This window comes from Notothenia rossii, assembly GCF_949606895.1.
Source record: "Notothenia rossii genome assembly, chromosome: 3".
NCBI classification, from domain to species: domain Eukaryota; kingdom Metazoa; phylum Chordata; class Actinopteri; order Perciformes; family Nototheniidae; genus Notothenia; species Notothenia rossii.
The window spans coordinates 46022388-46035105 of record NC_136901.1 but is presented as its reverse complement, the minus strand read 5'-3'; the positions used below and the strand labels follow the sequence as shown (position 1 = coordinate 46035105).

Genomic DNA, 12718 nt, shown 5'->3' with positions numbered 1-12718 from the left:
ACTGTGATAATGAAAACAATTTTGTAATATTTCAACAGGTATTAAAGTAACTGAGGTTTGAAATGTAGAAAGAACATATTACAGCTAAGTTAAAACATAGTAATGTAATGAGATAGAATTTAATTTAGACAACATCTTGTAACTAGCCTGGTAAAGAAGTAAAAGCCATAGACTGTTTAGATCATTATGGGGATGTACATTTAATTTAAAGTCATAATAGAAAGACATTTGATGACAGTATGTTGGATTTCTGTATTCATTTTTCAGCTTGATAATATCCAAGCAGGGACAGGTAGAAGCAGTCTCGCCTGGAAATTATTCACTTTGTCAGTATCATGATTTTAGTTGTTTTTAATCCATAATATTAGTGTGTTCCATTACCAGAGACGTTAGCAGTTCATATTATATTTAGATTTTAAATGGGATCTCAAAGATTTCATTTATAATAACACAGATGCTTGTCAGGAATTCAGAGCTATTGAGATATGTTATTTAGTTCACCTGAAGATGTTGGGGTTTATTTTGTTGACACAGGCCAAGTATTAGAATTCTGAAGTGGCCTACCAGCGGTGGGTCAAACACCTGAGGGCCCAGAAGCACTGAGCGTAGACTGGAGGGGTGGGTATCAGATTTCTCCACACAGGTTGCTGACGCCAAAAGGGGGACCCGAGGAGCAGGAGGCCGACACAGCGGAGTTCGTCTGGCTGAAGGTCGTCAGGCCTACGTGACTCAACCCCAGGTTCTCCGGCCTCTACAGAGTGACCCAGAGGACATCTCATGCGGTCCGCCGAGGAGCAAAGGGGGACATCTGGTACTACTGGAGCCAGTGTGCGGCGAGGAACACTCCGGCTAGGACCTTGGAGGACATCAGGATGGACCTGGCTATCGTCAACGCGGACATCCCTACAGCAGACGACTTGGAAGCAGGCATCAGCGGACTGGAGGAGAAGGACCTCGCGGACATCCCTACAGCAGACGACTTGGAAGGAGGCGTCAGCGGGCTGGGGGACTTCTCGAGGCAGCAGAGGAGTCTACTTCTCTCTGATCAGATTAATCAGTTCCACCTTTGAAGGAAAGGCCGCATCTCCCCCTCCCTATCAGATGCCCTTGTTGGCGTATTCCGCTGAGGGGGGGGGGGGGGGCCTGATGATTCAACAACACGCAAGGATGCTGCTGTCTGGCACTCAGGCTCTCACTCTGATAGTTTCTTCACTGTCATTGGAGGTTGTTTTCTGTTCTCAAAGGTTTAATGAAGGGGGACAGACACAGTATTAAAGAAGGACAGTAGTTTTGTTTCAAATGTCTTATGTGTGTTGGTCTCGTTAATGCGAGACCAAAAAGGGGGAATTGAAGGATTATTTGAATTATTTGAAGTATTAAAGTAACGTGGTATGACAGGAAAGTTAAATCTGGTATATTCCTTTTAATGCCACCTTATTTATATTCATGTGTGTTAAATTAGAAAGGACAAAGTATCTTTTCCCTCCCCCAATATATTGAGGTGAAGTCCTTGTGTATGGAGAGAGAGGTGAGAAGGGGACACCATATTTGGGAATAGTGCCAGACGCTGGAATGTTCCCCTCGTAAAAGAAGGGGGTGCTTACACAGGCTTGAAGCAGATGTGTGTGTGTGTGTTTTCATTGCAGTAAATAGATCTGCTACATGATTACTGGTCAACTATACCTCTGTTCTTATTCTTTCATGTGTGGGTACTAAATGGCTACAAACATTGTGGAGAAATTAGCTTAAACATCTTTTATTACTCTATATGAAATGGAAGCAGTTTTTATGACAGGGACGAGAGAGGTGGGGGAGGGACACATTCCGAAGAGGTTCAGCAGGTCAATTGTCAGGGGAATCGACTTGTTTTCAATAGAGGTGTGTGGTTAGTTACTTTGTGTTAATAATAGCAGTATGTGTAAAGGAAGCTGGAAATATACAATGTGAAACCTTTTATTTGAAGTAAAGATGTGAACAATAGCTCAAACAAATGGAGGGGCTATAGGTAAGCCTGTGAGAAGTTTGACTATTTGAAAAGCATCTCTAATACTGCTTAAGAGCATAGGTAATGTGTTCCTCGTTGTTATTGATATGAAAGTAATTAACATGTATTACGTATATTTAGCCAACTATAACAACTATATCTTAAAACATACTTTTAACTTGTGTGTGGCAGTCAGGAGGCGGGAAGATGGACTCAGGGACCAAGGGCCATAAAGGAGATGTGTGTGTGCTGGCTACAAGCTGCTGTGTCGCACTGATTGGGTGCGACAGGCCATGTGTTGGTCTCTGCCAATAAGATGACCTCTGGGGGAAAGCACGTACACCTCCTCCTCCTGTGTTTTAGTATGAAAGACTGTGTTTTCCTTTGGTTCGCGCTCTTGTTTTTCACCGGCCGTTCCTGAGACCTGTCTCACACGTGGTAGAACCTGAGCCCGGAGTACTCTGCAGAGTGCTTCGTGATTTCTTTGTATTTGTATTTTGTATCGTTACTGTATATCATTAAAAGCAGGATTATTGTTTAACTTGTATTCTGGTGTTTCTCAATCCCTCCTTTTTAACAAATTCACCCAGCTTATCAAACGACACGCGGAGACGAGGTTGGTTTTCAACATCCTCCAAATCTCCAACATTAGTCAACAATAACACACAATTATCCTTGTTTTTATTTGTTTAATTCTATAATCTCGGGTTTTTTGCCGTCCTTCAGGAACTGAATTTCAAAATAAAAATAACCGGAAACAGACGTAGATCTATAAGGGACATTTCGAGCATCATCGAGTTTAGGATGGCCGAAGACACTACACTACCCATAATCCCCAATTAAAATGAACCGATTAAACATCTCTCTGACACAGTTTAAACGCATTTCAAGTGGAAGAATTGTTCGTGTCTCCTCTTCGTGTCTCGGGAAGCTGGAAGCTGTATTATTTTCAAAAAATAAAAATAAATATTCTTTTTAACCATAACGGGTACTTTACACAACATTGAGTCAAACTTATCCTTGTTTTAATCCTTGTTTTATTTATGTTAAATTGTTGTTGTTGTTTAATTTTCCATTTGATTTACTTTGGTTTAAGATATCATTATTTTTTATTTATTATTATCATGTTAGATGTTTAAACTTTTCTGCATTTTATAAGGCAATATATAGCTTTTTGTTTTTGTCCGTAGGCTACTTAGGTTATTAAAGAGTTATCGTGTCAAAATATAGGAAATGTATTAATATTTTATTGTATAATCGGTACAGGAAATTACATCATTCAGAGCACCAGCTATTGGCCAAAGACGCTGCCACCGGCATAGAGAGGCGAAGTCCCTCCCCTTCCGGGAGCCTCCATGGGACCCCGGAAGCGGAAAATTATACATTGAATTCAATGGAGAGAGAAAACGTATCTTTTGATCCCGTTTGAATTGTGCCACGAATGACACATATGATGTTTGTCAATTTAAAAGAACATTTTGCAAGTCAAAAAAATTAAAATGTGTCGTAAAACTGTGAAGTAACACATTTTTTTGTGTTAAGCCGCTCAGTGAACTACATGTCTCTGGTCCCGCACAATACGCGTCACCAACACAAAGATGACCGTCACATTGGCACATTTCACCTCATTCTTTCAGAATGAGAATAAAAGTATAAAACGAGGTGAAAATCACTACAAGTCTGGGCACGTTGAGAGCTGTACATACACGAAAGGGGAGTTAGTCGGTTCTGTAAGAGCCAGCATGCGGGACCGGCTTTACAAGGTTTCGGTGAGTAATATGAGTGCAATGTTTAAGGTTAATGTCAGTCAATAAGGAGGAGAATGAAAAAAAAGATGATGAACCACAGACCCGGCATATAATGACTGCAGTGTGCAGTGCTGTTTTAATTTATGTTACTGTTATCAATAGCATTAGTTGACTGAGAAAACCGTCAAGAAAAAAAGTTTAGCGATGTTACGAGTCGACTAGCATAATATGAACCACGGCTGTGATTGACAACCTGGACAGCCAGTCAGAAGCTAGAATGCCAACCTAGAGAGCCAATCAGAACCTAGAACGGGTGTACTGTATAGAGAGGCGAAGTCACGCCCATCTACTTCCGGTCCATGGGACCCCGGAAGCGAAAAATTATACATTGAATTCAATGGAGAGAGAAAACGTATCTTTTGATCCCGATTGAATTGTGCCACGAACTACACATATGATGTTTGTCAATCTTAAACAATCATTTCCATGTCAAAAAAGTCACATTTTGTCGTAAAACTGTTGAAATATAAGACTATGAAAAATACGCGACTACAAAGACTACAAATCCCAAATCCCATTCTGGGTCGCGCATGTGATGTCACAGGCGATAATGCTCCAAGTGGTTGCGAATCGTAATTAAAGCGAAGAAGAAGATTTCATAACTGATTTATTCCCTCCAATAAATATAAGAGATTGCTCCAATAAATTCACTTTTATAAGATGCCTGTGTGCTTTGTACCACGTTGTAATCACAAAAGTGATCATACCACTTGCTCGTTCTATCGCTTCCCCTCTTATGAAAGGACCAGGAGTCGCTGGATCAGACATATCAGGTAATATCATAGGTAATATACATGTTGTGGATGGAACATAGTCAAGTTAGCTACCTAGCTAGTAGTGAGCACGTTAGTTAGCATTACATTACTTAGCCTTGTCATGAAGTTATTATTTTATTACATGAAGTACACCAAAATGTTAAACAGTAAGAGTAGTCATCATGGTAAGTATTTCGTGAAACATTTGAAGAGTAGCCTACTGCGCCCTCCACCGGGTGCTAAGGAAGCAGTTCAGGGAGAGTCGAAGGAAGGCAGGCAGGCAGGGAGCTTTGCATGACATTCTTCTGGACATGTGTCATTGTGATGACAGTGAGGGTGAGTCAATCTGTTGGTTGGAAAGACAGTAGTTGAGCGATTACTGAGAGAAAATTATTAAAATAGATAATTATTCAGTGGTGTTACTTTAAAGTGTTGTTACTGACCTTTTTCTCTTTTATTTTCTTTACCTCACCTGTAACTGCTGAGACCCTAAGGAACATGCACACTGGACTGACCTGCTCTGGCAACCTGATTTCCACTGTACGTAATAGTATTTGGTTATGGTATATTATTTATATACATCAAAGGCACAATGCACCCCCCAGAGAGACACATGTATTGAGTGTGATATTTTGCATTGGTCATGTGAAATCATCTTTACATACTAGAAAACTGTAGGAGCGGCAACTTGTTTTGAAATTGAATTTTTAATATCCGATAATAAAGTTGATCTGTTTTCTTTATTCTTCTCTCTTCCCAGCTCCATCCATCACCGTTCTCTGTTCCTGCAGGTCCTGCTTGCTAATCAATGCTCATATGTTTTTACACAATTACAAATAAAGTCAATGTAATGTATGACATGAAGTTGTGCTTCATTCTGAGTCAATAATAAATTCATTCTGCCTTCAACTGCAAAATGATTGTGGACTGCACCGACATCCATGTAGCTGCCCCCCAGTAAGATGAACCAAGCAAAGCTGACACTCAACATACAGCTGTGCTCTTAAGTTGACATGAAGAATTTGTGAAATATTGGTAATTATTTGGAAAAAATGACTGACGATGCAGAAAACTTTTTTTATTTAGGAACAGTGGTCAGGTGAAGCATTTATCACTACATATGTGTCACACTTAAAAGGCCAAACACACTGGCCAAACACACCTCGTTTACAACTCCCCAGTTGACAGCCATGACTCCGTCTAAATTTTACCCCCCACGCACCCTCTTCATGAGGGACGCGCATGGAGTGGATGAAAGTCCCGACCTCAGCACAGCACCAAAATTGCTGGCTGTCAACCTGCCCTGCCTGTGTAACTACCACTGAGGATTTGTCTGCTGTCCTACGGTGGCTGTCTGGATGGCAGCTTAATGGTCTCTGCTCAGTCGCATTGAGGCAAGAATTGCCTCAAGCCCCCGACCCCCATGCTCCTTCACCCGCTCCGGCACGTTGAAAATGGCCTGATGTTGAGGCTGCAGCTCCGGCTCAGGTGACAAAAGCCATGCCACGCTGCGCCCCTCAGTGCAGACCTGAACCAGTCTACTTCCTCAGTGGCGATGTCTCTGGCCAGTGGGTTGTATGTCTCTTGCTGTTGGTAGAGTTGAGACACCGGCTGGACTACTTTTGAAGTGCCAGGCTTCCTCCACTGGCACTCAACTTCTGTGGAGCTGATCTGCCACATGGCAAATATTGCCAATGCTGCAGCGTGGCTGCATTTGTACATCCCCCGTGCACAACCACAGACAGCGCTCTGCATCGCGCCATCCTCTCCCATGTAGATCTGTACAAATAAAGTAAGTACCATGTTTGTTAACATGCTATAATAGATTGAATGAGCAATACAAGGATGGTCCGGATCTGGGGGTGGGAGGGTTTATTTTTCCATAGTTTTGTCCTCTTGTCTGATTATTGTTATTGTTTGTTTTTTCTGTATTTTTTGTAATTTGTGTTGTATTGGTTGTGATTGTACATTGTATTTTTTTAAATGTGTATTACATTTTTGAAAAACATTTGATAAAAAAAAAAGGATTTGGTCAGGATCTAGACTCAGTGTGTAGTTTATGAATTAATCAATGCTCTCTACATTAGGAAAACACATACCAGTGTACCAGAGGGAGTCACACACAGCTGTGCCTAGATAACCAAACAAATTGACAAGATAACCAAAATCCTTGAATCTACACACAGCAAATAAACTCAAATGACACAACGAGATGTAAAAAGGAGATCACACATATTGTCGATATAAAACTGGCCGCTTCAATCTGAAGAGCAACTAAAACAAAACACGGGAGTGTACCTTGTTCTTGTGAACACTAATGTTATCCATAGCATACACACCCGTATACAGTACACCCGTTCTAGGTTCTGATTGGCTCTCTAGGTTGGCATTCTAGCTTCTGACTGGCTGTCCAGGTTGTCAATCACAGCCGTGGGCATATTATACTAGTCGACTCGTAACATCGCTAAACTTTTTTTCTTTACGGTTTTCTCAGTCAACTAATGCTATTGATAACAGTAACATAAATTAACACAGCACTGCACACTGCAGTCATTATATGCCGGGTCTGTGGTTCATCATCTTCTTTTTCATTCTCCTCCTTATTGACTGACATTAACGTTAAACATTGCACTCATGTTACTCACCGAAACCTTGTAAAGCCGGTCCCGCATGCTGGCTCTTACAGAACCTACTAACTCCCCTTTCGTGTATGTACAGCTCTCAACATGCCCAGACTTGTAGTGATTTCACCTCGTTTTATACTTTTATTCTCATTCTGAAAGAATGAGGTGAAATGTGCCAACGTGACGGTCATCTTTGTGTTGGTGACGCGTATTGTGCGGGACCAGAGACATGTAGTTCACTGAGCGGCTTAACACAAAAAAATGTGTTACTTCACAGTTTTACGACACATTTAAATTTTTTTGACTTGCAAAATGTTCTTTTAAATTGACAAACATCATATGTGTCATTCGTGGCACAATTCAAACGGGATCAAAAGATACGTTTTCTCTCTCCATTGAATTCAATGTATAATTTTCCGCTTCCGGGGTCCCATGGAGGCTCCCGGAAGGGGAGGGACTTCGCCTCTCTATACGGGTGTGTATGCTGTGGATAACATTAGTGTTCACAAGAACAAGGTACACTCCCGTGTTTTGTTTTATTTGCTCTTCAGATTGAAGCGGCCAGTTTTATATCGACTATATGTGTGATCTCCTTTTTACATCTCGTTGTGTAATTTGAGTTTATTTGCTGTGTGTAGATTCAAGGATTTTGGTTATCTTGTCAATTTGTTTGGTTATCTAGGCACAGCTGTGTGTGACTCCCTCTGGTACACTGGTATGTTTTCCTAATGTAGAGAGCATTGATTAATTCATAAACTACACACTGAGTCTAGACCCTGACCAAATCCTTTTTTGTTGATCAAATGTTTTTCAAAAATGTAATACACATTTAAAAAAATACAATGTACAATCACAACCAATACAACACAAATTACAAAAAATTCAGAAAAAACAAACAACAATCAGACAAGAGGACAAAACTATGGAAAAATAAACCCTCCCACCCCCAGATCTGGACCATCCTTGTATTGCTCATTCAATCTATTATAGCATGTTAACAAACATGGTACTTACTTTATTTGTACAGATCTACATGGGAGAGGATGGCGTGATGCAGAGCGCCGTCTGTGGTTGTGCACGGGGGATGTACAAATGCAGCCACGCTGCAGCATTGGCAATATTTGCCATGTGGCAGATCAGCTCCACAGAAGTTGAGTGCCAGTGGAGGAAGCCTGGCACTTCAAAAGTAGTCCAGCCGGTGTCTCAACTCTACCAACAGCAAGAGGAGACATACAACCCACTGGCCAGAGACATCGCCACTGAGGAAGTAGACTTGTTCAGGTCTGCACTGAGGGGCGCAGCATGGCATGGCATGGCTTTTGTCACCTGAGCCAGAGCTGCAGCCTCAACATCAGGCCATTTTCAACGTGCCGGAGCTGGTGAAGGAGCGTGGGGTCGGGGGCTTGAGGCAATTCTTGCCTCAATGCGACTGAGCAGAGACCAGCAAGCTGCCATCCAGACAGCCACCGTAGGACAGCGGACAAATCCTCAGTGGCAGTTACACAGGCAGGGCAGGTTGACAGCCAGCAATTTTGGTGCTGTGCTGAGGTCGGGACTTTCATCCACTCCATGCGCGTCCCTCATGAAGAGGGTGCTTGGGGGGTACAATTTAGACGGAGTCATGGCTGTCAACTGGGGAGTTGTAAACGAGGTGTGTTTGGCCAGTGTGTTTGGCCTTTTAAGTGTGACACATATGTAGTGATAAATGCTTCACCTGACCACTGTTCCTAAATAAAAAAAGTTTTCTGCATCGTCAGTCATTTTTTCCAAATAATTACCAATATTTCACAAATTCTTCATGTCAACTTAAGAGCACAGCTGTATGTTGAGTGTCAGCTTTGCTTGGTTCATCTTACTGGGGGGCAGCTACATGGATGTCGGTGCAGTCCACAATCATTTTGCAGTTGAAGGCAGAATGAATTTATTATTGACTCAGAATGAAGCACAACTTCATGTCATACAATACATTGACTTTATTTGTAACTGTGTAAAAAAATAAAGCATTTATTAGCAAGCAGGACCAGCAGGAACAGAGAACGGTGATGGATGGAGCTGGGAAGAGAGAAGAATAAAGAAAACAGATCAACTTTATTATCGGATATTAAAAATTCAATTTCAAAACAAGTTGCCGCTCCTACAGTTTTCTAGTATGTAAAGATGATTTCACATGACCTATGCAAAATATCACAATCAATACATGTGTCTCTCTGGGGGGTGCATTGTGCCTTTGATGTATATAAATAATATACCATAACCAAATACTATTACGTACAGTGGAAATCAGGTTGCCAGAGCAGGTCAGTCCAGTGTGCATGTTCCTCAGGGTCTCAGCAGTTACAGGTGAGGTAAAGAAAATAAAAGAGAAAAAGGTCAGTAACAACACTTTAAAGTAACAACACTGAATAATTATCTATTTTAATAATTTTCTCTCAGTAATCACTCAACTACTGTCTTTCCAACCAACAGATTGACTCACCCTCACTGTCATCACAATGAAACACGTCCAGAAGAATGTCATGCAAAGCTCCCTGCCTGCCTGCCTTCCTTCGACTCTCCCTGAACTGCTTCCTTAGCACCCGGTGGAGGGCGCAGTAGGCCACTCTTCAAATGTTTCACGAAATACTTACCATGATGACTACTCTTACTGTTTAACATTTTGGTGTACTTCATGTAATAAAATAATAACTTAATGGTAAGGCTACTAAAAATGACAAGGCTAAGTAATGTAATGCTAACTAACGTGCTCGCTACTCGTCGCTACTAGCTAGGTAGCTAACTTGACTATGTTCCATTCACAACATGTATATTACCTATGATATTACCTGATATGTCTGATCCAGCGACTCCTGGTCCTTTCATAAGAGGGGAAGCGATAGAACGAGCAAGTGGTATGATCACTTTTGTGATTACAACATGGTACAAAGCACACAGGCATCTTGTAAAAGTAAATTTATTGGAGCAATCTCTTATATTTATTGGAGGGAATAAATCAGTTATGAAATCTTCTTCTTCGCTTTAATTACGAGTCGCAACCACTTGGAGCATTATCGCCTGTGACATCACATGCGCGACCCAGAATGGGATTTGGGATTTGTAGTCTTTGTAGTCGCGTATTTTTCATAGTCTTATATTTCAACAGTTTTACGACAAAATGCGACTTTTTTGACATGGAAATGATTGTTTAAGATTGACAAACATCATATGTGTAGTTCGTGGCACAATTCAAACGGGATCAAAAGATACGTTTTCTCTCTCCATTGAATTCAATGTATAATTTTCCGCTTCCGGGGTCCCATGGACCGGAAGTAGATGGGCGTGACTTCGCCTCTCTATTGCGATCCATCCTCTGACAAAGTAAGTTGGGTAACTAAAGTCTGATACATGTTTTGCTTTTTTTTAAGCCTTTACTCGCATGGTTCATCATACATACTGAACTGTTCTAAGTCTGAGAAATGCTTTCGCCATAATCAGCAAAGCAACATTAATGTGAAATTATTCTTGCGGGCGGCTAGCTAGCATAAGCTTAAACACCGCGGTGAATTTGGTTTTAGGTTGGATATTCGACGGACATTCGTGGAACCGCCAGCAGCGTCAGTTTCCCGGACCCACCAGCAGCGTCAGTTTAACGGAGAGATCTTCTCCACGAAACGAGGCTTTCACTTAGGGACCATCAACAAATGACTTTTACAATTACACAAGAAAAATGTTCTTTTTAATAAATCGACAGCTTCTCGATCATGATGCAAATGTGAAGCAAATTCACTCCAGAGCATACATTTATTGAACACACATTTTAATACTTTAAATACGTTTTATTAATATTTTGATGGAAACATTTGCTTATTTCTTCAATAACTTCCAGGTCATGTGACCTAATCACTCAAAAATCAATGTTGGGTCAAGGAACTACACTGGCTAAATAGGACACACCTCTTTTTATTGCATTTTACTACTTAAAATATTTTTATATTAATATTTTAATGCGAAAATGAGCTTATTTCTTCAATACCTTCCAGGTCATGTGACTGATTCACTCAAAATCAATGTTGGGTCAAAGAACTACACCGGCTGAATAGGACACACCTCTTTTTATTCCATTTTAACCCTCTAAATATTTTTATATTAATATTTTGATTGAAAAATGAGCTTATTTCTTCAATACTTTCCTGGTCATGTGACCGATTCACTCAAAATCAATATTGGGTCAAAGAACTACACTGGCTGAATAGGACACACCTCTTTTTATTGCATTTTAATATTTAAAATATTTTATATTAATATTTTGATTGAAAAATGAGCTTATTTCTTCAATACCTTCCAGGTCATGTGACCTAATCACTCAAAATCAATGTTGGGCCAAAGAACTACACTGGCTGAATAGGACACACCTCTTTTTATTGCATTTTAACCCAGTAAATATTTTTAAATTAATATTTGGATGGAAAAATGAGCTTATTTCTTCAATACCTTCCAGGTCATGTGACCTAATCACTCAAAATCAATGTTGGGTCAAAGAACTACACTGGCTGAATAGGACACACATCTTTTTATTGCATTTTAATACTTAAATAATTTGTATATTAATATTTTGATGCAAAAATTAGCTTATTTCTTCAATACCTTCCTGGTCATGTGACCTAATCACTCAAAATCAATGTTGGGCCAGATAAATAAATCAACAAAAAATATTAAATAAATAAAATAAAAACAAAAAACCTAGATCTTTCCTGACCTAATATTAATAATAATAATTCGCCCTACCCCAGTTTCACTCAGGAAGGTAAACAGTGCCTTTCTGGTAGCTCCCTCTCCTTCTCCTTCTGTTCCCAGAATACCAACCCCTCTCCCTCTCTGCCTCAATAACTTCATCCTTTAGTTTTTCTCTTTCAGCTTTATAGATATCACAATTAGGGATGTCCCGATCACCTTTTTTTAATCCCGCACCGATTCCGACCATTTGATTTTGACAATTTGCCCATACCGATTTTTCCCGATCCGATCTTTATGAAATGCATTAAGAGAAAAAAAAGAAAAAAAGCATTCAAGTTGTCCCTTAAGGTTATTTTTTTATTTAAATTGGATATTCTATCCAACATGGATATAGCTTCTTTTTTTCACAGCAGCATTGGATCAGTTCAGTTGTGCAGCATTGGATCAAAACAAAATAAAGCTTATCAGTACTCGTTAGCTTACTGCTACAATTAGACACTGCGCCCTGCCCACTCTGTTGCCAGATTTGAGAGAAATAGGTCTATGAAAACAAGCCCCAAAGAAGCAACACATACATGATGTTGTGTAATTTGGCCTCAGGATGAATTTAAGACTTGAACGTGATCATTTTTGTTTTGTAACATTGAATATAACATTTTAAAAAAGTATTTATAAAAATATGTTCTACATGTTCTTTAACTCCACAGTTCCCACACTTGTCACTGTCACTTTTCCCCATGATATACAGAGTACCATTCAAAGCTGTGGGATTTAGTCTGAGTCTATCATGATTTCCTCCCTTCTGTTTCTTTCTTTATAAATATTAATTGTAATTGT

The 12718-nt window shown here is 40.1% G+C and overlaps 1 long non-coding RNA gene across 1 annotated transcript; it reads left to right on the top strand.

Moving 5' to 3' along the window:
• On the top strand, positions 1-2525 carry LOC307032263. The gene is made up of 2 exons (XR_013806193.1): positions 1-2005; positions 2177-2525. It is a non-coding gene; the product is annotated as an uncharacterized lncRNA (long non-coding RNA).
• The last annotated feature ends 10193 nt before the right edge of the window (positions 2526-12718 follow it).